Genomic DNA, 27,739 nt, shown 5'->3' on the forward strand with positions numbered 1-27,739 from the left:
GCTGGATCTGTCAAAAATTGCAAAACAAAAACTATGTTGTCAAAACCTGAATAACAGAAATTATACATTTTTGTAGACAAGTCCCACTTGCCCAAGTGCACCAAAACATTGTTCCCTTCTCCCCTTCCTTCCCCTCTTCTTAAGTGTATTTTAATGATTGTGTTTGGGTTTTCTTGGGCAGCATTTCTTGTCAGACTGAGCAAGTGCTCTGCTGAATAGGAGAAAGCAGTGAATAGTTTAATTAATGCTTATGTTATATGGAAATGCAATGTAAAAGGTAATGAAAGTCTCTTATTTAATTCAATAGATTTATCTCTTGAAGCACTCTGCCAGTTCTTCTGACAATATTGCTTTCTTCAGTACAATTTGCACGTGGAAACCAATTCTTCAGCTCATGAAATTAAAATGGTCTGTTATTACATGAAATGTGAATTTCCAATTGACACTGTACTAAGGGTGTCAGAAACATTTAGCTTGGTTTGTACAAAGGCAGAAAATTCTACCATTTCCTCTTGAGAAATAAAGAGAATGATCTGCCTGTATGATTAAAGTTACTTGTAAGGCAATGAAAACATTTAGCTTTCTGTACACCGAATCCTGATTAAAAATCCCGCTGCAAATCTCTTAAAGGTGCAAATAAAATGATATACAAAGCCCAAGGGTTAAATAAATACTGGGGACCTGATTCTCATTTCTATTGAGGCTCCTTTCTACTACTGCTGAGCCATAAAGAAGACTAAAATGCAATTTATACCTACTTTAAGGCTGCTTTTCACCATTCTTATTATGTAGTGAGGAGAACCAGGCCCTAAGTTTTATGCTTCCCAGGGGTGTAATACATTTAGCTGCTGCATCATTCTGAAGACAGCATCAAAAAGAGGTTTGCACATGCTTAGAATAAACACTGTCTTGAGTTTGCCCTCACCTTATTCGAATTTATGTTTTGGTTCTCGAATGAAGTCTTTTAACTTGAAATTTAGTCATTTCTCAACCCTGACTCCTCACCCCATCTTAATTTGTTTTTTCTGCAAGAGTTTGTAATATATGAATTATAATGCCATGAGGTTTCTTTTAGCAGTCTCAGGACTTTTTAAAAGCTCACAGCTATACATCTTCAGAAAGGATCATTTTATTATTATCAGTTACTGTTTGGCAGTACTACCTACATGTCCCAGTCATGTCCAAATGAACCATGATATAAAACTTTGTGTAAAACTGGGAAAAAATTATATCCCATGACCATCAAAATATTGTAAGGATTGCTTCCCAAGTCTGCTACACCCTCCCACCACAAGAAATTAATTCCTCTCCATCCTCAAAGTCACACATCTAAGCCATAAACAACACATACAGGGACTGGTGAGCCAGCTGCTGTCAAACATAAAAGATAGTGGCAGACTAATGTGTGCCTTACCCTCTACATCTCTGTCACATTAAACTGCAACTATTCAACAGGTAAGGAAGGTGCCATAATAAGAAACAATAAAGGTTATTTCAGTAACAGTAATGTGAGTTTTTATTAGATGCCAGAAAGACAAGTAAAGTTGAAATATTGTATCATTAGAAGCAGTGCTGTGTGCTTGATGAAATAAAAAAATACCCCATCCATAATGTCTGCAACCCCCTTTCCTCAATAAATCTATTTTTTTTTTTCCTTATTAAAAACACCTACTTTCCCAGTTCCAGTCAAAGTGGTAGTTTATGCTTTTTATTATGATAATATCCTCTGGTGTGATTGCAACCTAAAATTTTTATAAAATGCACTTTTCTTTCCTCTCTTCAACTGAAGTTCTTATTCTTTTTGGTCTGGCTCTGTTTGTTTTTCAGAATTGTCAGGCTACAAGCTGGCCTAATGGTAATCATCATGTGCTTAGTAAGTAACACCCATGAGTCTAAATCTTTTAAGACATTATATTAGGCTGAGTATTATGACAAAATAAATTCTATTGAATGGTCATTTTTGGAGAAATAGTAATTTTTTCTTTCTCTGATTTATTTAGAGTCTTAGTTTTGCTTTGCTACAAAAATTATTTCTCACTTTGCCCACTACAAACTCATTCAGATTCCTAGTGCACTGTTTTCTTTTACATGTATTTGCATTAAGTTTCCTCCTTTTAGTTCACTGGTTATTCTTTCATTCATGAGGCTCTTGACTGTAGAAACTCACATTTATCAGCAACACAACTCCTACCTTACCTCATTGACTTTTTCTCCCAACAAAATGTCTTCTTCTAAATCATCTATACTAGCCACCCACCCTCGTAACAAAACTTTGCTGTCCAATAATGAACTTTATTTCAAAACACATTTCTAATTCTCTTCTCCCTGTTCGTAGAATTGCATTACTGTAGAAATAAATATTAATGGAAATATTGTGCTACTTTTCATATTCTGTTTCAGGATTTTTGCTTCCTTCTCTTTCCTGCACTGGAGGATCAGGTCAGACTACAGATAAAGTAAAAGAAAAAGCATTTTTCATTGGTTCACACCAGCAGAGTCTTTGTATGCCTAAGATGTTCAAGCTAATTTTGTAAAAATAAAGCTTTTAGAAATTTTTGCTCATAAGCCCTGCAATGTTTATACTGGCCAAGACTGTTTGCAGCTTCCAGAAGTTCATAACTTGGACAAAAGCTAATGTGCTTTCCTGGGAATGGCAAAGGGAAACTCTCTGACAAAGTAATTTCTGTATGCTTAATCTTTTTTTTTACTTTTTAAAAGCATGATTCTTATTTTGTGCTTGCTATTATCAAACCTCCAATGAATGTTAGAATTGCCAGGTCATTAGTTCACTCCTTGTAAAAAAAAAAATTAAAAAATGGACACACTTTTCTTAGCATTAAAGTAGGGGGTTTGTTTGTTGGGTTTTTATGTTGTGTTTTGCTGGGAGGGGTTGTGTTTTTGGGGTTTTTTGTTTGGTTGGTTTTTTGATTGGTTTTTCATTTTGTTGTTGTTGCTAGTTTGGATATTTTTAATTAAGAGGTGTGTGCTTTATTTTGGATTTTTTTTTCTTCTTTTGTGACCTAAGAGGCTGTTTGGATTGAAAATAACTCTGCAGGCTAATTTGGTTGTGCTTCCTCTGATTTTTTGAATTGGATCATTTACTATTTGCATTTTGTAAAACATTGTTCTATTACCATAGGAAGTGTTTAATCACTAATTTGTGTATTTACACACCTCAAGTATTTTGCAGGCTGAAAATGCGCTCATAACTAATGTACCAGTTCTTGCCTTGGGAAACTCCATATGGTCTAGGTTCTTATGCTAATTTTAGCACCAATTTTTGTGGCACAAGTGGCATTGGTTATAACTGCCTAGCTTTTCCTTGTTGCAAATGGTGTCTCCCCAAACAAGTTTGACACGACTGTAGTTACACTGCACCAGGCTGAACAGCTACTAACTCAATATTTCCAGCCACCTACCACAATTCTTCTAACCACTGTTTCCAGCTGAAGATGCTGACCTACATATCTCTCCTCATGTGGCTTATGTTATATAAATCAAATCAATTGCCTACTACAAATTCAGCTACCAGTATTCAATTTCAGTTTTATTACAGCTGTAATCTCACACCTGCCTTCACATGATCCAAATTGGCAAGTTTTGCAGTTGAATTTGGCAATCCTGCTAGCAATGCTGCTTTGAAGTGTGATAAAGCAATTTATAAAGCACTTGTTTTATATTCAGATATATTACTGTTTGGTGTCCTTAAAATGTGCTACAAAACTCAGAAGTCTTTAAAAAATCGCAACTTACAGCTCTCAAGCTGAATAAATGCTTTTACTGCGTATCAAAATGCCAGAACTGATCTGAGAGTGGTAAATACTTGCGGAAGATACAGTCTGAAGGATCAGTAAACCCTATGGAATATAACATTACCCTCAACAATTTAACCACCAGATTTCCTTAACACCTTGGTTATATTATTAGAAATGGAAGTATTATCAAATAACATATTTATTATCAGGCAGAACTTTTTATGGGTCATGTAGCAAGTTTAGCAATTTTGGAAGCAATTTTTTCTCAGGCAGTCAAAATTTTATAGTTCTTATTCTAATCATAAATTTAAAGCCCTGATAGTGGTCTATTCACAGAATGGTAGGGCTAACTGTATGATGGGGAGAATAGAAGCAGAGTCACTACCCTGCTTCATAAATCCAGAAATGAATAAAAATTATTAAATAAAAGGGGTAAATTAAAGGTGTGCTTTCAAACTTGATCACTTTGTATGCATCAACAGAGTCTAAAAGAAGAAAAGGTAGCTATACATTCTTTATCTTGCAGGTTACATTGATGTGATTTGGCCTTATCATTAGCTGTGCTCTTGACACTTGAAATACTCGCTTCAGACCTGCTCATATTCAGCCACTTGTGGAGAAAGCAGTGGAATTTAATTAACAGTATGAGCTTTAACAAAGACAATTCAAGTAGTGCAGCTGGAACAGAATAGCCACAGAGCCCAGCACATGCTGACACCTGTGTGGCTGGGGAGCTGCCTTGCTGAAAAGGATGGGGGCTCCTAGGGGACACCCAGCCAACATGAGACAACAATGCCCTGCAGCAGCAGATGTAAATCTGATACTGGGCTGCATCCCCAGGGGCACTTCTAGCAGAGGCATAGACATGATCATCCCACTATACTCAGTGCTCGTCATGCTGCACCTGGAGAACCATGCCCCATTCTGGCCCCCACAAGACAAGAAAGATGCAGACTGGAGAGGGTCCAAAGGAACATCAGGAAGATTATCAAAAGACTGGAGTGTAAGGAAAGACAAAAGAGTCAGGTTTTTTTTTCCCTGGAGAAACAGAAGGCTCAGGTGGGATCCAATCAAGGTACTATAGTTGTTAAAGGGAAGGTACAAAGAGGATGCAGCATCTTTCTTCACAAGGACCCACATGGAGAAGACAAGCGGCAAAAGATACAAATTGTACCAGGAGAAGTTTCATCTTGGCATAAGAAAGAAATTTCTTAAAGTGAGAACTGACTGTCTAGTCACTGGGACAACCTCCCCAGGGACATGGTGGATGCCTCATTGCTGGAGGTTTCCAAGATTTGATTGGACAGGGTGTGAGTTAACCCCATCGGGGCTCCCTTTCCCTCAGTACCTGAGACCAGATGATCTGACAGCATTCCTTTCAAAGTGGGCTCTTCTGTGGTTCTGTGATTAGTTACTTCATATCTTCCTACCTCTCAAAATTATAAGGGACTGGAACAACTTGACTTTGTTTCTAAGTTAACATTTTCCACCCAATTTTCTGTATTTTTTATTATTGTAACAGATTATTTTAAACCGATGGTAAATAGAGTTAAAAGAAAAACCTCATTCAACTTTAACCCTTGCCCACTATTTTGAGATTTGGATCATTTTCAGTATGGGTGATGATGTTTTTGAATGCCTACTTTTTGAAGTTTTCAAGGATCATAGTAAACTCTTAATGATCACATTATAAATTTTCTATTAGTGAAAGATATACTTCTCCAATACACTTACACCATTCTGTCACACATCTGCTAAGAGGAAACAGTGCTGTAGAAGAATTTGACTGATAATCGTCTTTAATTAAAAAAAAAACAAAAAAACAAAAAAACAACCAAACAGCACTATCATGTTTTTGGCATAAACTTTTTTAGCAGTTAAAAATTAATTATAAACATGAATTTTAGCATTTCAGGCAGCAAAAATTTAAATATAATTTTGCATTTCAGGCAGCCCAAATTCAAATTCAAACAGCACAAATTAAAATATAACTTTGTTGGACAAAACCCTGTTCTCTAACCAAAAAGTCCTAAGGCTCCTTCTGACTTTGTAATTATCTTCTCTGTGGGGTATAACAGCCCTGCAAGCAGCCTCCGTAAAACTGCACCTGACATTCATTTCAAGTCACAGATTGAACTTTCCTACTCAAACTAAAAGGAAACAGATTATGTTTTAAATTAATTCCATTGTAATATTGGCCTGACAAGTGATGACAGGAGCAATATTTGCACAGAAAATGACAGTTGGAGGAAGGGAGGGAAACCTGTCTGTAACACACAGATCGCGCCATCAGACACAGCTCTCCTAATTTTAATCAAAGGAATATTGAACTTGAAAACCTTTTATGTCTGGTGGACTCCAATAAACCCGTACAACTACCCCAAGAATAAAACTGACTCATTGTTTGCCTCGGAACTCAAACCATCTTTGCTCAGATTCCTTTTGTTCCTTGATTTCTTTGAGGTCAATTAAAAAATGAATGCCTTCCAAACAGACTGATAATTAGTTAACAGTCTCTTCATTACAGGTCCCACTGGGAACATTCATTTACAAGAAGCCCTGACCCTGTTGTCCTTGGGAAGATTTCAGTAATAAGTTACCGAAGCCGAGGCCAAGGCAAACTTGTTCAGACTAAGACTATACAGATGCTAAGGAAAGAACTGAAGTCCCTCGAGCATTCCCAACTAAACTACTAGAAGCAGTACCACTGCTCCAATGCTCAGGATCATTTTATTTTCCAAGCATACACAGTCAGACAAATTGTTTTTTGATAACACAGTTTGTGAGAGGAATGTCTAGTTACCTCTTGGAGAGTGTATTACTGGCTTTGTGCTCAGTGCCTTGTGGAAAGCAAACAGCAAGGCTGTGATTCAGCACCAACAGTTTCATCATCTCACTGGCTACATGGCTGCAATTTTCTGATTTCAAAGCATGCTCCCACCTGGGAACAGCAGCCAACTCCCCCTCCCCCTGAATTGATTTTTGCTGTTTATTATGTTCCCTACTATAACAGCAGAAATATCTTATATAGCATTACAGTGAGAAGTAGAATACAAGCGGCACATTTCTTTACCATGACCATAAAACACAACGCAAGGCAGGCTTTAAATTTAATCAGCCCTCAGAACAATTTAATGATTAAGATAGCAGGATGAGATTGTACACATTCATTTATTTATAAAGATTTTAATCAGCATTCTTCATGTAAAACTGAAATCCAAAGATGTGACTGTAGCACATGGTGTATCAGAGACAGATTTACACCACTTAGGCCATATACCCCCTGAAATACTGTTGCAGTAGAAGACCATGCTGGATTAACTTCCTGGGACTAAGTGAGTATGCTGTACTGCCCAAACCAGTCCTTAAAATACCATTACTAATATACATACATCAAAGGTTAAAGCTGAATGGGATACAGTCATGCCATTTGATTGAATTGTCAAGTGTATTTTAAAGCCGTGCAGATCCCTTGCTAATCACTACATTGTAATGCATAAAATCCATGTTTCTAAAATACTAAACTTAATGACAACTGTTTAAGAGTCATTAATCAAAGTGCTCTCCTGTTATTCTCTTATATTGATGCCTTCAATCAGCCCAGTGAAACCTTTTTGTGCTACCATTAAGCAGATTAATCTACGTTTTTGTCTTCTGATTAATAATGACATGCTTTCCTGCAATGCCAGTCACAGAAACAGCTCAGGAAGACAAACATGATAATGTTGAGTTGGTCATAAGTTATAGGCTGTAATGGATAAACCAGTGGTTAAGACTTTGGTGCCTCTGCCATAAACTCTTTATTGAAATATTTCTCAGCCTAATCTCTTTCTTAGTTACTTCAGGAAAAAGACAGTACAAAAAGGGAGGCTACAATTTGTAAAGATCTGAGAGTCCTGTTATCATACTGACTCAAGGTCTACCCATGAAATTTAGGGCCAGAAATGCTGGCATTTGTCCTTTAATTTCTGTTTGGAGCCAACCACTGTGAAAAGCAAAATGCCTCTACCAGTTCCTAAGTATTAACCTTACTGTGACCAAAGTCGTAAGGCAAGAAGCAAAACTTTCTCCAAGTTTGTGTATCTGTGACTTAATAAAGGAGGGGGGGAAATATTTTTTTCCTTTTTTGTTTTCCCCCAGAGAAACATGCTAAGAATACATAAACAGGTATAATGGCCAGAGAAATCACTCAATACAAGAGAGGTCAAATGCTGCAAAAATTAATGTCCTGTTACCCCCTTGCAGGAGTTCTGTGGTCTGTGAGCCAAACTTGGTGCAAGTTTGCTTGTCCCCAGCTTGGTTCTGCAGATCCAATTGCTGTTACAACGTGAGAGAGTCCCTGCTAAAGCCAAATAAGGTTCTGGAAGCAAAGCACAGACAGAATTGTGGGAGATTCAAGAAGAAAACTACTGATATGGGAAGGTGTAAACCCCTACAGGAAAAACGTGACAAACTGGAGGGTGGCAATGAAGAAACAAGGAAAATCAGCTAATTCCTGACCCAAATGATGACTGCATGAATACCTGAGAGTTATCAGGTGATTTATCACTGATGATGGTAACCATCTACTGCTTGGCCTCATAGCTCATTGGCTCTAGTTGAACATGCTCTGCAGCGACTTTGGGAGCCTTGACTCCCAGGGATCATGGAAAAACTCCCCCAGATGCCCCTCCTGATCAGACAAGTAGAAGAAGATACCACAGTATGTGGGTGCCTTTTTCTGCATGTGGCCTCTCCTCCAGGTGGGAGAGTCTCAGAACTACAGAAATAAGTATTCAGGTCTTTCCTAAAGGTGCAGAAAAGGATGTCCTATGACTTCCCACAGTAAATCCTATGCAAGTAAGGAATTCAGACCATTTCTGCCCACTCCGATGAAAATCAACACTGCTGAAATGACTTTCCTTCAATAACAGAGGATACCAGCTGACACAGGAGGAAGAAATACAGTACAGATATTCACTGAGATTGTGCCAGAGGGAAGTCCTCTCATGAAAGATTTTTTTATTCCCTATTGAGTAACTACTTTCAGACTGTTTTGATTCACTTATGTGACAAATTTAATTTCATGGAACTGAAAATAACCATGTGTTAAAGCATGCATAAAAATACTCTGAATTGCAAAGATTCTAATTATCAATATGAAACAAAGGTTTCTCACTGAATATTGTCAACTGTATCATGCAAACAGAAATTCTATATTATTAAAACCATGGATAGGCAAATGTTTTATGACTATGCAAGAAATTCTGAAACATTTTCAATAAATTATATTTCCTTAGGAATCTCAGGGTTCAGCAGAGAAGCCTGACATTCTAGAAATCCTGCTCATTGCTGCTTTCAGATTCTCAGTTTCAATAACTTGCTATCACACCTTGTAGAGCCTGGGTGGGGGTGTCCAAGTCCTCCCTTCTTTCAGACAAGCTGGACTCATGGGGATCCTCTGAAGAGGGAGGCAGCTGGTATGTGTGCAGCTAAAGTTTCCTGGGATTGGTTTGGACTGAAGGTGGTTCAGAAAATAGCATTGTCACTCTTCAGCAGAATTTGGAAAGTTTTGAAGGATTCCTGAGCATGGACTACATGGTTTCTTTCCTGTTACAGGCCCAGTACTGTCTTAGAGCTTGCCAATTTTCATAACCTCTGAGGTTTCCACATTACAGGAGATAGAAATTCTCTTAGCTGCTGGTTCAGGTCAAGTTCTCAAGTTTCTGTCTCTCTCCATGTGTATCCAAGGGCCATAGCTATATCCCTCAATAAAAAGAACCTGGCCACTGATACATATGGTTAGATGAGCTTGCAGCCATAAAGGGAAAATCCCCTTTTATGCACCTAAAAATTTTGGGTGAGGGCTTGAGCTAATTTCTTAGCCCATTTTCATACAAAGATCCCAACAGAAAGGACTGTTGCTTTGCTTGATTTTAGGATCCTTCTGCTCTGGAGTGGGATCTGGACAGGCTGGATGGATGGGAAAGGCCAACGGTATGAGGCCCAACAAGGCAAAGGTCCTGCACCTGGGTCCCAGCAGCCCCACTCCCTGCTACAGACTGGGGCCAAAGAGCTGCCCATTGGAAAAGGACCTGGGGGTGCTGGTCAACAGTCAGATGAACATGAGCCAGCGAGTGCCCAGATGGCCAAAAAGGCCAATGGCATCCTGGCCTGTATCAGCAATAGTGCGGCCATCAGGACCAGGGCATGGATAGTCCACTTGTAGTCAGCCCTGGTGGGGCCACACCTTGAGTTCTGTGTCCAGTCCTGGGCCCCTCACTGCAAGAAAGACTTTGAGATCCTGGAGCATGTCCAGAGAAGGGCAATGGAACTGGTGAAAGGTCTAAAGCACAAGTCCTACGAGGGGCTGAGGGAGCTGGGGATGTTTAGACTGCAGAAAAGGAGGCTCAGGATAGAGTCTCTACAACTGCCTGAAAGGAGGGTATAACAAAGTGGAGGTTGGTACCTTCTCCTAGGTAACAAGTATCAGGACAAGAGGAAATGGCCTTAAGTTGTGTCAGGGTAGGTTTAGATGGATATTAGGAAAAATTTCTTCATGGAAAGTGTTGTCAAGCCCTGTAACAGGCTGTCCCTGGAAATGCTTGAATTGCCATTCCTGGAGATATTTACAAGGTGTGCAGGTGTGGCTCTTAGGGACATGGATTTTGGTGGCCTTGGCAGTTCTGAGTTTTTAATTGGTCTCTCTTCATGGTCTTTTCCAACATAATGATTCTGTAATTCTAACAATGAATTAGAGAGGGGTGCTTCAGAGGTGCTGGCAGAGCAGGCATGACACTGTCCTTGACTTTAAGTGGTTTCCCAGCTTGAAGGAGGATACAGGGCAGGTGCATCCTGCACTGCTGAGGCTGCAAGCTTGAGAATGTAGGCAGTATAATGAATGCAGTGCAATAGAAAAACCTGTTTGCTACATCATAGTGTTTTTTCAATCAATATTTTCCAGCAGAACAGTTTGCTCTGAAAAAAATTTAAGCTCATCCTAATTAACAGAAACTATGTTTTCATAATATCATCCAGCCACAGTAATCACTGCCAAAAGGAAAAAGAAAGCTTTTTAGAGGATAGCAGCTAGCCACAACAATTTCCCTTTCCCACTATTCCCAATAGTGTTTGAGATCTAATCTATTGTTAGCCCTACAGAGTGGGCATTTTGTTTTTTTGTTCATGTGGGAGTTATTGTTTTGGTTTGATTTTGTTTTGTTTTTTCCCCCCTGCATTTAGACACAAAAGCAGTCAGAGCAATTTCTTTTTAGCTTCTTTTTTATTGTACTTCTATCAATACCCTCTATGGACTGTGATACTTGGTAAGGGTCAGGGTCTTCAAAATCAATAACTGAATGTTTCTTGCTCTTCAAGTGTTTTAATGTTAAAGGTTTGACCTTTATGATTAAAGCTCAGCTTGAAAGGAAATCCCTTTAGGTGTCTGAAGTCTTCTCTCATGTAATCACATTTTTGAATGGACATTTTTGACTGTGTAAATTAAAAGTCTTCAGTGCGCTTTTACAGATTTAATCAAAGCATTTAAATATAGAAGTATAAAGTAATAAGCTAGACTTTTTCTATCAGTTCTTTAGAGAATTCCTTTTACCTTCTTAATGTACCTTTTTTGGGGGCTTATTTCTTTAGTACAATCACAGCTTTTGACTGGCACCTTACAGCAGTGACCAGCCTCCCGTTACTTTGTGGTTATTTTATAAGCCACACTTTAAGAAACCCAAAACTCCTGAAATAACAACCAAACTTAAAAAAAAAATATTTATTGAAAGAACATCATCTTCAGGATATGACAGGCATCATATTTGCCTTGAAGAACCTTAATACTTCTTCTTCATTATGATTAAATGGGATATTTCCTATAAAGAATATTTGGCACTCTTTGTTACTATTTACTCTGTATACTTTGGCTGACATAACATGGACAGATAATATCCAAAGTGAGTACTTGTCTCTCTTGGAGAAAACTCTTTGCAGATTTATTGCAGATTGAGCCAGAAAGAAAGTTGGCAAACACTATGTCAAAGTGCTTTGTGCTTTTTGCCTTTAGTACAAATAAGACTCTGAGGCATCTGTCTGAATTCAGATCACCTTGAGTACATTCCTGTCTTAGCTCCTTCTCTCAGAAGCTACTCAGAATAAAGTATTCCCTGTCCTCTGCTGCATGGATGGAGCCAAATTAAGGTATAACAGTAATGACAGGCAAAAACATAAGGAAGTCTCTGAGGATGTCTGTATGAACGTCAAATGACTGCCCAACTTATCCCAAAAAATTGTTTAAAGCAGCTCTAAAAATTCATAAACCCATGCAAGCCAGCATTTCAGATGTAGATATGATGATTCCAGGTTTTGTTATTATCTCTGAAGTTGTAGATGTAAGGATTTCTCATTCCCTGTGGAAGGGTCCATTGCCTTCCCTGGGTGCCTTGGATTAAACCATTTGAATTTGCCTTTCTTTACACTCTTCTTCCCTTCTCCTCCTCTTTGGATAGAGTCCTGTGTCCCTGCCAAGGGGCTCTGTGATTGTGCCATCTGGGCAAAAGTGGTGCCTATTTACACCCCTAATAGGGAGTGACTGTGATTATCTATAGAAATCCCCACAAACAGCAAGAATAAATCTCCAAAATAAAAGGTCAACACGCACATTATTCCAATATGAATCATGTATATTTAGGAAAGAACAATATTTTGGGATTTTTTTTTATAAACTATGAACTATATTTCAACCCTGGGCTCAGCAGCAGCAGTAGTAAATATATTACAGCAATTTTTGGCGCTCTGTTGGACTAATATATACTTAAAATCTTGGGCCTGGAATATTTCAGGTTTTTTCACCCTGGCAAAAAAATTGTAAAGAAGAAAATAGTTCTAGGCAATATATTATTCTTTAAATATTAGTTATTAATAATTTCTAAAGTCTATAAAGTTTACATTTTCAGCAACAGTATTGACTTTTACTGTCCTTACAATTATTTAAAATAGAAAATGCCCTGATAAAACTCACATTATCCTTTTCCTTATCACTGTCTGCATTGATTATCAAAAGTAAGTAATATATACTGTATTTTCCTTGTATATCGCAAATAGAGTTATTAAAGATGACTGACAAGTTTCAGTTTAAGAATACATCTAGTAAACTATAGATGAAAAAACATCAAACTGTCTTTCCCAGCCTTCACAGAGTAAATGTCAGCAAGTAATGTCTGCAATTACCAAGGAGAAAAAAAAACCAGTTATGTGGTAAAATGCGCAAACCATCTAAAATATCTCCACTCACTGTGATTTGTACATGTGCCTTAAGTTACTGCAGAACTGTGTCACAATTGAACATCAACCTGCAAAGTTTCTCCTTCATGGTTTGATTCATGGGCAATAAGGAGACCCAGGAGATGGAACTTTCCTCTGAAGTGGTGATTTACACAATCAAACTAGAAATAGTATGGACAAGTTATGAACATTTGCACAACACTATACATGCAATTAAAAGCACAGAGTGACAAAAAGATTTTTTTCTTCTTGTTAAACTGTTGAAAGCCATTCTCTGAAAAACTGGAGTGGTTTGCCTGCTTCTGTGACAAAAAGCATATCAAGATCAGTCTGCTCATAGAGGGCTTATGAGATAAGGCAACAAATCACATTCTGCAAAAAAAGTCATCAGCAAATAAGCCAGAATGGTTTATGAAAAAGTCATATACAAAATATACACATCTGCCAGTAAATAACCTCTTCACTGAGCTGGCACTTTTCTAAATTACAAATTAGGGATTCATGATCCTAATAAATACAATATACTACCAGTTGACAGGTTTCACAGCATTTTATGTTTCTGAAGGAGATTTATAGGTTTATAATGAGAAATAATATAATGCAGGTGCTATTAACTTCACTAAAAGCCATGTGCAAAAAAGGAAAAGGAAATCCTTTACATCTTGATTAAACAGAAAATACCAAAGCTTTTCTAATTTTTTTTTATTGTCTACTGTTTTCTAAGGAAAAATGTCCCTATTTCAAGGCAATTTCTAAGCAGTGTAATTAATGTGGTGCAGCTCACAAATTGCCTAATGAGTACTGTGTTTAATGAATATTCTTTTAAAGTTTCTGGCTATTTTCTACATCCATTCAGCGACAGCAGTTGCTCAACTGCAACAGTAGTTTTGAGCACTTGTTGCAGATGTTTCCAACCATTTTCTGCCAAACACAAATTCAACTACTTGAGTGATTGAATTATCAATGCCAATCTTAGATGATACTACTGTTAAAAGATTAATGTCCTAAAGGGAGAATCAGATTACTACTAGCATTCTTTTAACATCACTTTAGGAACACTCTAAATCCCCTTTCACAGAACAGAGTGCTTCTTAAAATCTATATAGCACATTTAAATAGATTTAGCCTTCCTCACAATATGGTTACAAAGTATCTAGAGCTGTGGTTGATTTACCCTGGCTGGATGCCAGACACCCACCAAAGCTGCTCTATCACTCCTCTCTGCAAGTGGACAAGGAAGAGTTTATGAGTTGAGATAAGGACAGGACTCACTGATTGCCAATATGGGCAAAACAGACTCAGTTTGGGGCTATTAACTGAATTTATTGCTAACAAAATCAGAGCAGGCTAATGAGAAATAAAATATATCTTAAAAACACCTTCCTCTCCCTCTTTCCCAGCTCTACCTCCTCACCCCAGAAGTGCAAGGAGATGGGTCCAGATATCCCTGCCAGGACCCTGCTCCATCATGGACCTCCCATGGGCTCACAGCCTTCTTTTGGGCAGCCATGGGCATCTTTTGGGCCTTCCACATGGGTCTCCTCCATGAACCGAGGGTGCATCTCTGTACTCCCATGTACATTCAGGGGCTGCAGGGTCCCAGCTGCCTCACCACGGGCTGGCTGCACCACAGACTACAGGGGAATCTCAGCTCTGGCACCTGCAGCAGCTCCTGCCCCTCATCTGCACTGACCTTGGTGTCTGCAGAGTTCTTCCCAGCACATGTTCTCACTCTGCTATTCTCTGGCATTACAACTGCACAACAACTTTTATCCCCCATTGTTTAATGGTAGCACAGAGGTGCCTCCACCATTCCTGACTGACTTGCCCCTTGGCCTGCAGAGCTGTCCTGGAGCCGGCTGCCATTGGCTCTGTCGGACATGGGGGAAGCTGCTGGAGCTTCTCACAGAAACCACCCCTGGAGCACCCCCGCTGCCAAAACCTGGCCACGCAAGCCCAACACAAAAGTTAAATTCTGTCTTAATGGAGTTGTCATACAAAATTAGTGCTGCATAGTCTCTGACAGAGTTCTAAAACTACACAAAAACTAATTAAAAGCAAGTCACAAAACAGCTATCTAGGCTACTCCTTGCTGTCATTTAATAATTCACTAGTATCTGACAACTCTTAAAGTAACTACCACAAGATAACATTACTTCCTAAAAAATGAAAGCTACCCACAACGTCCAACATAAACTCTTAAATGAGGATGATGATGATGACAGTAATAAATTCTGCAATAATTTTTGCATCTGAAAGTATCACTAAACTCTATGTGATAACTTACACATCTGAAGTCCTTCATCCATAAAACCTGCCAGCATAAAAATTCATTAGGACAAGCTGCTGAAAAAATTTTTTTTATTGATATTTGGAGTTTAAATTTATAATTGCATTATTACTCATCATTTATTGATTATCTAATTATTGATTTTCCTTTTATACAGCTACAAAAACACAGGACAATTTGGGTATGATCATGAGCTCCACACTCATGATTTGGCCACAGTTGATCTAAAATGAATCAAACGTGCTTGCTTAGTTATAGTTAAAGTTGTACTTGGTATACAATGAAGTAGTATGATTCATGTATCAAATGATTATAGTCCTTGATGCAACCTTTGCCTATTACAACATATAAATGTGTGACTACTTACTCATAATCAGATGATGAATTCAGTCAAGACAACCTTAATGTATTGATATCTAAGATATGTAAGAAAAGAGCAAATTAAGCACCTTCACTGTCTTCTTCATTCAAGCGATACTCAAGAGCTTCCAGAGAAAGAAACTAGAAATCCTGTGTGACCGACTTCCTGCTGAACTCCCTATAACAATCTGAAACTATGATTACTATTACCACTAACATAAAATTCTGTTTAAGAGATTAAGAAATGGTAGCCATATAATAATAAAGACTTAATGAAGGCACATATGCTAGAGACAGAATCTTGTAAGGTCCCACAATAATTCTAAGTTGATTTGCAATATAGTAGATCTATGAAGACGAAATAAGTAATAAAAAACAGTTCAAAGCTTTAACCAATCTGTCTCCTTCAGGAAAGAATTCTAGAGTGAAGATAAGAACTGAGCTCCCTGCATTTTTAAAGGTAGATGCTGCATACTTCATGTCAAGCTGCAGATCAGTGAGTACAGACTGCAAAGAGAAGCAGCAAGCAGTGATTTAATGCTAATTTGAAACATCATTCAGAGTTGAGATAGCATCTAAGACTTGTTTGACAAGACACACTCAAAATACAAAATGATCAAACTGAAATTGTGTCAGTTATTTTATGAGCAAATTTAGGTCTCTGAATGTTGCAGAATATCCTTTACAAGGGGCTGCATCATCAGAACAGATTAATTAGATGAAAAGTAGAAGTACTACAGGGAACGACATCCACACCGGTGAAAGTGGGATGGATCAAAGGAATACAATGGTATCATGATGTTCCCCAGGTGACTACATCTTACTTTATTAAATGTTCCCGTAGCATGGCATGATCGTTTTTGTGCTTTATTTCTGCAGCACAGAAATGAACAAAGTTCACCCATTTTGTTTCACAGAGTCAAGCTAATATAATCTTCAGTTCTGATCTGCCTAAATTGCCATTCTGCAAGTCTGAATGTTTCCACAATCTTCTAAAAAAATGCAGTCAAACTTGTAAAATTTTCTTTACTTACCCACTTAATGCATAAGTTTGCATAACTATGAGGCTCACCCAGGATTGGACTGCAAGCCTTAGATTGTCTCAGTTTGATTTTCGATAGTGTAATTAAATTGTCAAAAAAATGGTCTAGTGCTTTTGAAATATGAGAAGGAAATGAGGACTGAAAGAAAGGGAAATGAAAAGAGAGAGACAGTCAAAGTGTATTAATAATGAGGGTATAAATAATGTAACATTTGTCCAGAAAGAACCATATCATTGCTATTTTAATTTTCATAAGCTCTCAACTAAAGTAGAATATAAAAGCAAATCACACTAATTATTTAGACAGAACAAAACCTCACATTATTTCAGATACTTTGAACTGAAACAATATCACCTGAATAGATGCACCAATAATGCCACAGCATTACCCTTTTATGGGAGCACAGAAGAATGAAGGTTAAGGAATATGAAGTGTGGGATAAGTAGGCAGCTTCTGCTCCAAAAGAGGTAGAGTAATGTGAGTATGAGCTCGACCATGCCACATGCTTTGGGACTGTATATTTGGCTAGCAGTTTTCTGGTTAAGCCAGGCAGGCAAGCAGACATATCCTGGTCTTCTACAACTTCCTGATTCAGACACGGTTCTTAAGAAACACAATCCAGTGTCAGAATGAAGGGTTTGCATCTTAAAGAAGCTTTTTCAGAGTTGGAGATCTCCAGAAAAAGACAGTTGTCCTTCCTGCACGTTCACTGTGCAACACCCACATCCACAAACACGCTGTAGCTGGTAGTTATGCTTTCAAGATTTTGCTCAATGTTGCGCAGCTTTGCTGTGAATGCAATACATTGGTATTTTTCCACAGAACCCTTGCTTCTACAGCAACTTTTAAGAGGTTTTGTCAATTAGCATTCTTTTCCATGCCAAAACACAGCCAAAAGAGGGTAACAGCAAGCTTGTATAGCTGCATATGAGTGAAAAACCAGACATATGGAATGTGAAAAAGAGAAGTGAAATCATTGAAGAAGAGCTAGCAGATAACGCTTCATACAAAATTAAGCCTTTTTTGAAACAATGAAAAGTAAAAAATGTGGAGATATTTTTCTAGACGTAATCTGTAGCATCCCACATTTTTAGAATTCATTTAAACAATCTCATTCAGATATTTTGACGTTACTGACTGATGCTTGTGCCTTCAGTTGCACTTAGATCTGATCTGTACCACAATAACAGAACCAAATGCACAGAACTTCAAAAATACAATAAAATCTTCATATCCAGTCTTCCTTAATCATATTGTCCTACATACATATGCCTTCAATCTTCAAAACTGACTATTCAGTTTCACTGAAATCTGCCACATGGGCTAAGTTCAAGGATAATTAGTGTTTTGAAATTTTAAGTTACCTAATGGTAGCAAGCTGAAATTTTAAAAATATGAATTAAAACTCAATTTTAGGCAGATACTCAAAAAACCTCAAATGTATCTCCACACACTCCCCAAGCAACTGAGCTGTTAAATTACAGTTGAAGCAACTAGGTCTTCATAAAAGCTGTGGGTATAAACACTACAGTTCAACACACAGTATTTGAAAATAATACAATTAAGTACTGCTGCAAACTAAAATTGCTTTTCCTTAATCATAATCTTATGCTTCTAAGAATTTAAAATAAAGACAGGAATTTTCATTGTCAATCCATGGTAAGGACAGTGTCTTAACAAGATGCAAAGATTTACAAGCTGTCGTCCTGGTTCCGGTACTACGTTGCTGCAGAAACCTTCAGGGGACAATGCTGCCTAGGATGCCTCACTCACAAACTAAATTAAAATGCTTTTAAGTTTAACCAAGAACTGATGGGTGAAAAATAAAGAGGTATTTTCCTTCTCAGTGCACTAAGTTTTTTTTTTACTGAGTAATATTTAATGAAAGTAGAAAGAAAAGAGTTTTCGAGTCTGTTTCTTCAGTTCAATTCTTTAGAACAGACTTCAGATACAATGATTGGCAGGACTCATGGAAAACTTGAAAGACCTGCAAGATTGAAAACCTTTTTCTCTTACCAGTTTTCAGGATCTGCAACTTTATGAAACCCCTTCTGCACAAATATTTTCCACATGCATTTTTCTCCTTATGCCACCTTGGAAAAACTGCCTTTCTGGCTCATAGTACTGTTTCCATTTTTCTTTCAGAAAACAGCCAACAGTTTGTATATCCACTTGGGACTGGTCTGCAATTCATTCTAAGCAATACATTTAAATAAAAGGGAGATCTGAACATTTTAAATTCTTTTTTAACTTTTTTACATCTGACTAAAATGAGCTGTCTATTAAAGTGGTAGTCTACTGGGCTCACCTCTATCCATGTTATGTGTCTCATAAATATTCAGAAACTTGTTTTGATGTTGAAAATTATTGTATTGTTTTTGTTTTATCTCACTGTCCTTGAAACAAAAGAGTGCATCATACTGGCAAAGAAGTTTTCATATATTGTCTACCTAAAGTTTCATATCCGCTACACATTAGAGGACCTGGATGATTTCAATTTAATTGACAGGTAATTCTCAGAAGTGTTTAGGTAAAAGATTAGTTGGCCTTTTTTGGAAATAGTGTCTTAAACAATAAACTTATATGTATGAGGACTTGCATCTTCCAAGAGCAAAGTGCAAAGATTCATATCAAAGCATTTTTGCAAAGAATACAAGTGCAAGAAAGTACCAGCTAATACTGGTCCAAAGTTATTTAAAAAAATAAGAAAGTTGAAGATATTTTCTGTTTGTAGTGTATTGAAATATGTATTTAAATTATATTTAATTTTAAAATAAAAAATAAAAAACCACATAATTGTTCAATATAACTTCCTTTGGGCACTTAAATGCATTACAATAAAGTCTATTTACTTTGTATTTACTGCAAATTCCTTCACTGGAAGGAGGACTTTTCTAAGCATTCAGACAGAAAAAATTGGTAGGGGGAAAAAACGGAGCATTTAAATACACTAAAATAAAAATTTTAAAACAAAAAACATGCTATCAACAAGGAAGCTAATGTGAGACTATATTCTTTTAAAACATATCTAAAAAGAAGCCTACATTGTCCAGCTTGAATATGCAGCACTTGAGAAGGTTATGAATTCATTTCATGATGGTTTGTGAGCCCATACAATTTGTGAGGTACTCGATTACATTTTTGCTATTTGAACACTCTCAATCAACAAATACTCCAACTCATTAAAGTGCTGCCTGTTAGGAGAAAGCATCTCCCCAGGTGTAGTGCAAGAGTACTGTGGGGAGCCCCACAAAGTTTAGGAAGTTCCCAAAGCCTCCTTGACATTCCTTTCCTGGATTGGGAATCATGCTAGATCACCAGTTACTGTCTAACTACTAAATTATGTCTCAGTCACTACAGAGAAAAAAATACGTTGGTGTTGTCATTTTGACAACCAGCTCTGTAAAAATCTTGAAGGTAGGCAACATTTTTCATTTGTGTTAACCTTGATATGAAGCTTAGCAGAAAAGTCAGGACTTGTTTTCAGAGTTACACAGGAATGAGGAATTTTTTTCCTGAGAATTTGCTCTTTCTCAGGAATTAGGTGATTGTTCATGTATTTATTTATTTTGGCATGATAAGAATATAGAATCACAAATGTCGAAAATCAAATGTGAGCAAATTTGCACTACAAATGCAAAGTACTGGCAGCTTAGAGAAACCTACAGATGTTCTGCTTTCAGTTCATAAGTGTTTACATGCAAACCTGGATATTCTCAGAAGAACAGAAAGTTCTATCAGGGGTAAATTGCTGGCATTTCCTAGACACAGTGGTGCATAGCTGGCTCATCATCTAACACTGCAGAAAGAAACAGTGAAGACCAAAAACCTGGTTATTCAGTAGATGACAAAAAAGAAAAGAGACACCACCATAAGGCAAATGTCTTTGTGGCAATAAAGAGCACTCTTCTGACATGTTTAAGTTTTGGTCTTGAAGGATGTGCTCACTGTTTTGACAATATAGGATAAATTGTATAAATGACTATGCTGAAAAGAAAGCAAGACACGTGGGAAAATGCTAAAGAAGTCATTCCTCCTAAATAAATAAATTTAAGGTAAATGCTATTTACTCTGTGCTAATCCAATGGAAACATAAAAAAACTTTCTTGAGACGTATGTGAAATTATATTTGGATAGTCAAAAAATTGAGAGTAATATTTTGTCTTGACTCATCTGCTATACAGTTCACTACAAATAAATTTTTAAAAGTAATTTTGTTAAATTTAAATTTAAAATAAGTCAGTTAAGACAGTTTTACAGGCTGCCTCTCTGATGTTACACAACCCCAAAATTTTTGCGTTTGCCTTGATTTGATTTTTTTTTTTAATAGGAAAAGTTCTTCTGCTTGGTGCAACACTACTCCCAAGTCAGATCTCCTGATATTGTTTAATTTATTTTAGCTTGCATTTCCTTAACAGATGTGATGCCAACTTTGCTTCCATTAAAGTCAATGGTACTTTGGCACTAACTCCCAACATCAAAAATAAGAGTTGCAGTGTAACTTACAGCAACTTTTGTGAACAATTTGAAATTATTTATATTTTGTAATTTATTAGTACATGGCCATTTCTTTTCCATTGAACATTTTATTTTATTTTAAAAAGCTTAAAAATTTCATCTTACTTTATGCAAAATATGTTAAATTACAGATGTTCACTGAGAGTATTACACAAAAAGACAGCCCCATGAACACTTAAATTTAAGGCCTGTTTTGAAATAATATCTATGATGATATATTAAAAGTCTACCTCATTGCTTTTAAGTACATCTCACTGTTAATATTGTTTAAATATAGAAATAAAACTGTATTTTTTTATATTAACCTATCTTATGGGAGATCAGTGCAGAGCAGTCTGCACATAGCTCTTGATTGAAGATTAAATGCTCTTATCCACAAATTTGTACTATCCCAACAAAAGCCAATGGCCCTCTGGTGTCAGAGATCAGGACTTTGATTTGAGGGTTGATGATGGAGCTTTACAGCCACAAAACAAAGTAACAGAGGGACTTTTTTTTTACAGAATATTCTGAAAATTTATGACTAATTGTATAAATAACTTCCAAATATTTAGGATTTTTCATTAAAAAGTTCTCAAATATTAAGATTACTGCAACATTATTTTAAAATTAAAACCCATATACAGATTCTAAAACTACTTCTATATAGCTATCAGTTATGTTCTAAAATCTTTTCCTCTATTTTTGCCAAGAAATAAAACATCATCCATGCTAGCCAAAGGTATTGTGTAACAGTGTTGTTCCTGATAATTGATTATTAGTTACAAAGAAATCATGACATATCTGATAAAAGAGTTTTGAACACTCTCCACTGGATGAGGGAAAAACATTCTTTGGATAATAAAGTAAACTGTGATTTTACACATTTTAGTACATAAGTTGTGAAGTGGCACTGGTTACTACAGAATAAAATATTTATTTAACTGTGAAAACAGTCTCTGGGAACCTACATATTCAATACTATTTTTTGCAATATGGTATTTTCTCTTTATAAAGCACACTTCTACATTGTCTTAAAAAAGTTAACTAAGAAAAAAGTGACCTTTTATGTGGCATAAATATAGAAAGCACATTTTTACATCTCTCAGGTTTGTGCTTTAATTATTCAGGTAAAAGAGAATGTTCCACAGGCTTAGAAGTTGAATCATCTATCTGGCACTTTGTATTGCATATAGAATTCACCAGTAAACAGTGCCATTAGGTTCATATGAAGGCATTAGAAACAAAAACTATTAAAAATTGTAAAATACTGTTTTCTTTTCCTGACCCAGTTCTAAGTACATGCAGGAAAAAAACAAACGACAAACTGAAAATTCGCCTCTCAGATCTACATCTGAACAATGCTTTCCTTCCTGGTCTCTCCTAAGGTTGCAGAATATACATGTATGATTACCATATTGATCTTCTTCTACACTTCTAACAGATCCCTCAGATTCTTTTCTATTTGATTATAAATCAGCAAATATATTTTCCAGAATAAAATGAGATATATACTCTTCTCCAGAAGATCATAATGGCCATGCCAGTTGAGATTAGTCCATCAAAATTCTCATTTTTTTAATCAAGAGAAATACTTTAATAACCTCTTGTCACGGTTTAACCCTGGGCAGCATCCAAGCCCCACACAGCTGCTTGTTTGCTCCACTACCAGTGGGACCAGGGAGACAAGAGGAAGGTAAAAGCAAGAGAACTCACGGGTTGCGATAAAGACAGTTAAATAGGAAAACAAAAGCCACGAAGGCAAGCAAAGAAAAACAAGGAATTTATTTGTTCCAAAAAAAGCAGGGTGTCATCACCTGTAACATTGGAAGACAAAATTCCATCACTCCAAATGCTTCCCATTAATTGTTCTTCCCCCTACTTTATGTACTGATCATGATGTCCTATGGTCTGGAATATCCCTTTGGTCAGTTTGAGTCACCTGTCCTGGCTGTGTAACCCCTGCTCAGCAATAACAAAAACATCTCTACATTACCAACACTGTTCAGCAAAAATAAATCCTATACCAGCCATGGTGATGAAAATTAACTCTACTCCAGCCAAAACCAGTACATCTCCCTAAATCCAAGAAGTACCTTCTACTTGCCTATAAGCATCAGGTATCTACAACTTTCTCTTTCTTGCTTCCAGGGTATTGAAGGGTGTAAGTTATTAACTCAGAGATATTTTTTTTTTAATCACAGCAGAGAAGCAGTTACAAATAAAGAAAATAAACATAGCCTTTTATGAATGGCAGTGAAATAGCCAGGAGCAGCAGTTAAAACAGTGAAGAAGCAGCATTGTCAAAAACATCACTATCTGTACTGAGGACTCTCCCTATTTGTTGGTTAGACCTGTAGACAGCTAATGCTTCTCCAATATGCTTCATTCATGCTTTGAACAAAGGACATTGGTCCAGGAATTGGAGAACTGAAGTTTAGTTGCAAGCTTTCGACTCTGATCTCCACTCTTCAGAATTCCACAAAGTTGCATATTTGCTGTTGTTAATTAAACATCAAATTATTGTTGTTTTAACACTCACGTCACTTGTGGGATGAAGAGGTCAAGGAGAAGTCAAAGAAATGTGCAGGCAGTCTTAAAGGCATTTTGACACGGGTGGTTCTCTACCTCTGATGTGTATATTCTCCACTGACACAAACATAGCAGACTTCAACTTGATTTATTGTTTTGATTTATAGTCAGGAAATTCTCATCTAGTTTTCATCCTGAGCTCCATACATAACCTGGACTGGTTTATGAAGAGATCCTGCACAGTGTTTTCAGCTTTTAAAAAATATAGTTAATAAAGATATTGTACTATGCAACTAATTCCCCATTGCAAAAGAACAGTCCTTATTTATGGAACATTATTGTCTGCCACGCTAATAGTTACAAACAGAGGAGGAATTTTAGGCTTTGGGGGTGTTTGGCAGAAGTTGAGCTAATGGTGTTCAAACTTTATAGCATCTTTGAACTGTACAGTACATCTCAATTCTCAGTGCCTCAGATGGATTTCAGGGATTTAAGATATTGTAATGGTAATGATTTTCCTTTATTTCTAATTTTTCCAAGAGTTTCTCTACATGCATCTTCCTGCTTTGGGGATGCTGAACTAAACGAAATAGATTTGCACGGTCATTTAACTCTTCCCATCAATAAGTGCTCTTCTGCACAATGGGGATTTTGCTTCCATCAATATCCAAACCAGTCTGGATATTACAAGTACTATTTCCTTTGCATGCAGTCCTTTATTATAGTTTTCAACATGATGATGATATCATAGATTTAAGCTAAATTCCTCTTTGATCACAGAAATAGGTGTTTTCTTGAGGGGAGGGAGCATGGATGTATACATATATGTGTGAGCCAGCGTGTTGGTGTGTCTTTGACCATGTATATGTGTCTATTCTCTAATTCTCTAAATAAAGTAGAGTTTCATATGTAAGTTTTTGGTCATTCTATCATTCTACCATCCAGGTTTTCAAAGCAGCCTGAAAGCTGTAAGTTTCCTAGTAGAAGGAGCCAGAAAACTGAAGCAAAACTGGTCCATTAAGCACTGTTTGCAGAAGGTAATCAGTTCACCAAATCATCAATTTCTCATTATAACTATTAAAAATTTTTAGGTCTAATCAGGGGAATAATAAGCACACTGAAACATACTTGCTTTTATTTGCTTTTCATTCATTACTAAAAGAAAATATTGTAATTCCATGACAGATTTAAGGTCATTGCCAATCATTTTTCTATACTGATACTGTCAGAGGTCAAGTAACAGAATTTTGACTATCAAAAAGATCGAGTAATAGTATTATAGACTCAAAAGTACTCAAGAGACAAACTGAATTATATTAAGTATATTTATATCTTAAAAGTCTTGGTTGCTCATTACCAGGAACATTTTTCTGTACCCAAAAGAAAATTCTACTGGTAGCATTTTAGTACTCAGCTTAAATTGCAGAATTTGAATTATATAAGCACTTTAACTCACCAGCTGTAGCTGCCAGAAGGCCAGGTTAAAGTAAGCAAAACCCAGGCTTCACATTACTGACATTGGGCTTACCTTTGAACAGACTGATTAAAGCTTTCAGGTTTGGGTTCTTTTCAGAAAGATTCAATTACCTTAAATTTAAAAAGGAGCCCAGATAAAATAGAACAAGAAAAGTGTTTGCTAATTAAAAAATACATCCTTCATCTTCAACTTTTTTTACAGAAAAAAGAATTTCCCAAGGTACCAGATGTATCTTTCACTATTTTGATTTTGTGTGTTTTGGCTTTTTTCCTCCAAATAATATATTTTTCAAGCAGTGCAAAACAATTAGTGCAGATGATTGGTTTCTTTTACTGTTCTCAACTGACAGCTCCAGCAAACTACTGTGAAGACTTTTGTTAAAGGCTTTTTGTTTTGGTTTTTTTTTTTTCATTTAAAGAATTTGATTTCACTTTTTCTCTCTTTCATAGTTCTTTAAACTTCCCTTATGAGATCACTGAAAAAAACAGCTTTTCTCTCAAGAGAAAAACATGTTATTCAAAATTGTTCCCTTCTTATTAGCACTATGTTAACCAGCAACCTTCAGGGCAGGTTCCCAACTAGTCTAGATTCCATTTAAATGGAAAAAACCCATTTGTTGAGAGGGTACATTTTTTACTGTAGAGTGTCTACAGAATATGAAATATATCAAAGACAATACTTTAATGCAGAAACACTGTACTTCTTTATTTGGCTGCCAAGCAAGAGAAAAAATAGTTTTTCTTCATTCATTCATTCATTCATTTTATTTCTCTGGTGGGCTTTTTTGCACAGCATGAGTGATTCCCAGGTTAGATCAAATCTGTCATGCAGTTTTCACTGACCTACATACCTACTTTTACCGAAGTAAATATTTGACAACAACAATTATAATCATAATCATACATGAAATCATCATTCAGGTGTTGGACAAATTGTTACCCAGTTTCTTTCAGTGAACCTTTGGCATTTTTGAACATTTAATTTCTCATTCTTTGCCACAAAAAACTGGAAATACAGTTGTTCAGCCACAGTAATATTGCGATCATTTTTAGGCATCTTATTCGCATAAACATGCATTAAAAAACCAAAAATCTCCTAATTTCCAATGATCAAAAATTTGTTAGCAACTCTTCATATCAGCAAATGGTAATGTAATCTGCCCTAGGTCCTATATGAAAGGTTTGTATGGGTTACAGAGAAATAGCAATATGGTAATTTGGTTTATTTTCCTTAATGAGGGGCTTTATTTCTTTGCACAATATGCCAAACAAGTTAACTCCCTCTGAAAGAGTCAGAGACTGAGATTACTCCTTGAAGTTTGTACTAAAATGTTCTTTCAAAATGATAGCTGAAGGCTACTATTCTGAAAATCGCTATCAATAAAAACTGAGATTTTCATCACAGCTAAATTAGTGTAACAATTAAAATATTACTATTCCAGCTATTTTTTTGGCCATTTGTATTTCAGTTTGAAACCCTTCAAGTTATTACTTAGATTATAGATTTTTAAGGCAGTAATCACCATTAAACTTTCAAGTCCTGCTGCTCCCACATTTAGAACAAAGCTACAACCCTGAATGTTTCAAAATTCATACGTATTACAAAATGGGGATTTCCACCCAAATAATTTGCTTTCAAATCTTTAACTAAAAAAAGTTTGCTTGAATCACCACAATGGAGATGTAATAAGGATGTGCAAAAAAGTATTAAGAGTAGGAAACATTCATCAACACAAATCATTTCCTGTAAATTTCTTGTCAACTGTGAGCATGGTCTGAAATACAGGAGTCAGTAGGAACAAAACAAATGGTGAGTGCAGGGGTTTGGGATGCTCTGCAGATCAAGTCAGCTAGCCCATCTGCTGGTGGGCTGGTTTGGAACTGCTCTTTGAAGCTGCTGAGGACATCCCTGGTTGTAGCTGCTCTGAGAATTGCAGAGCGTGGCTGCAATGGCTGCATTTCAAAGCAGGGCTGAGAGAACAGACACACAGCTCTCCACTGGGTACTGCAGCTCTGGGCCACTGGTTTTCTAAATAAAATGCTATAACTGCCAGGCACTATTTCATTATCTTGAGTGCTAGCTATACTTCAATTTTGCTGCAAACTTGACTCTCCTGAAAGCCATTTAAAAAAAAAATTATATAAACCCAAGAGTTTGAAAAAGCAAAAAATTCTGATTCTTGTGTCATGCGGATTTTTTTGCTTGGTAGGAAATCAAAATGAAACTCTGCTATACAGTGTCATGTTGAGATTTTTTAAGCATTCTGTATATGTAAGGAAATGAAAAATATAATTTAGGCTAATTATTCTTGACATTTTGAAATTATGAAAATACTGAAATTCAAAAGAAATTTTGCTTATGCACACCCTGTGTGGTATTCTTAATGAGGATGAATGTAATTTTACACCACAATAACTTCATAATTATTTTGTAATTAAAAGGTCTACTCCTCTGATGACTTGCACTTACACTTGACACATAATTAGATGTAATATAATTGATTACATAAAATAACAGAAACTGA

At 36.5% G+C, this 27,739-nt stretch overlaps 1 protein-coding gene across 1 annotated transcript in view; it reads right to left on the reverse strand.

Annotated features, from left to right (window-relative positions):
* Nucleotides 1-27,739, reverse strand: part of GPC6 (glypican 6) — a 725,714-nt gene that overhangs the window by 503,157 nt on the left and 194,818 nt on the right. The gene's annotated exons all lie outside the window — the stretch shown is intronic.

The sequence above is a fragment of the Melospiza georgiana genome, chromosome 2, assembly GCF_028018845.1.
Source record: "Melospiza georgiana isolate bMelGeo1 chromosome 2, bMelGeo1.pri, whole genome shotgun sequence".
Taxonomy (NCBI): Eukaryota; Metazoa; Chordata; class Aves; order Passeriformes; family Passerellidae; genus Melospiza; species Melospiza georgiana.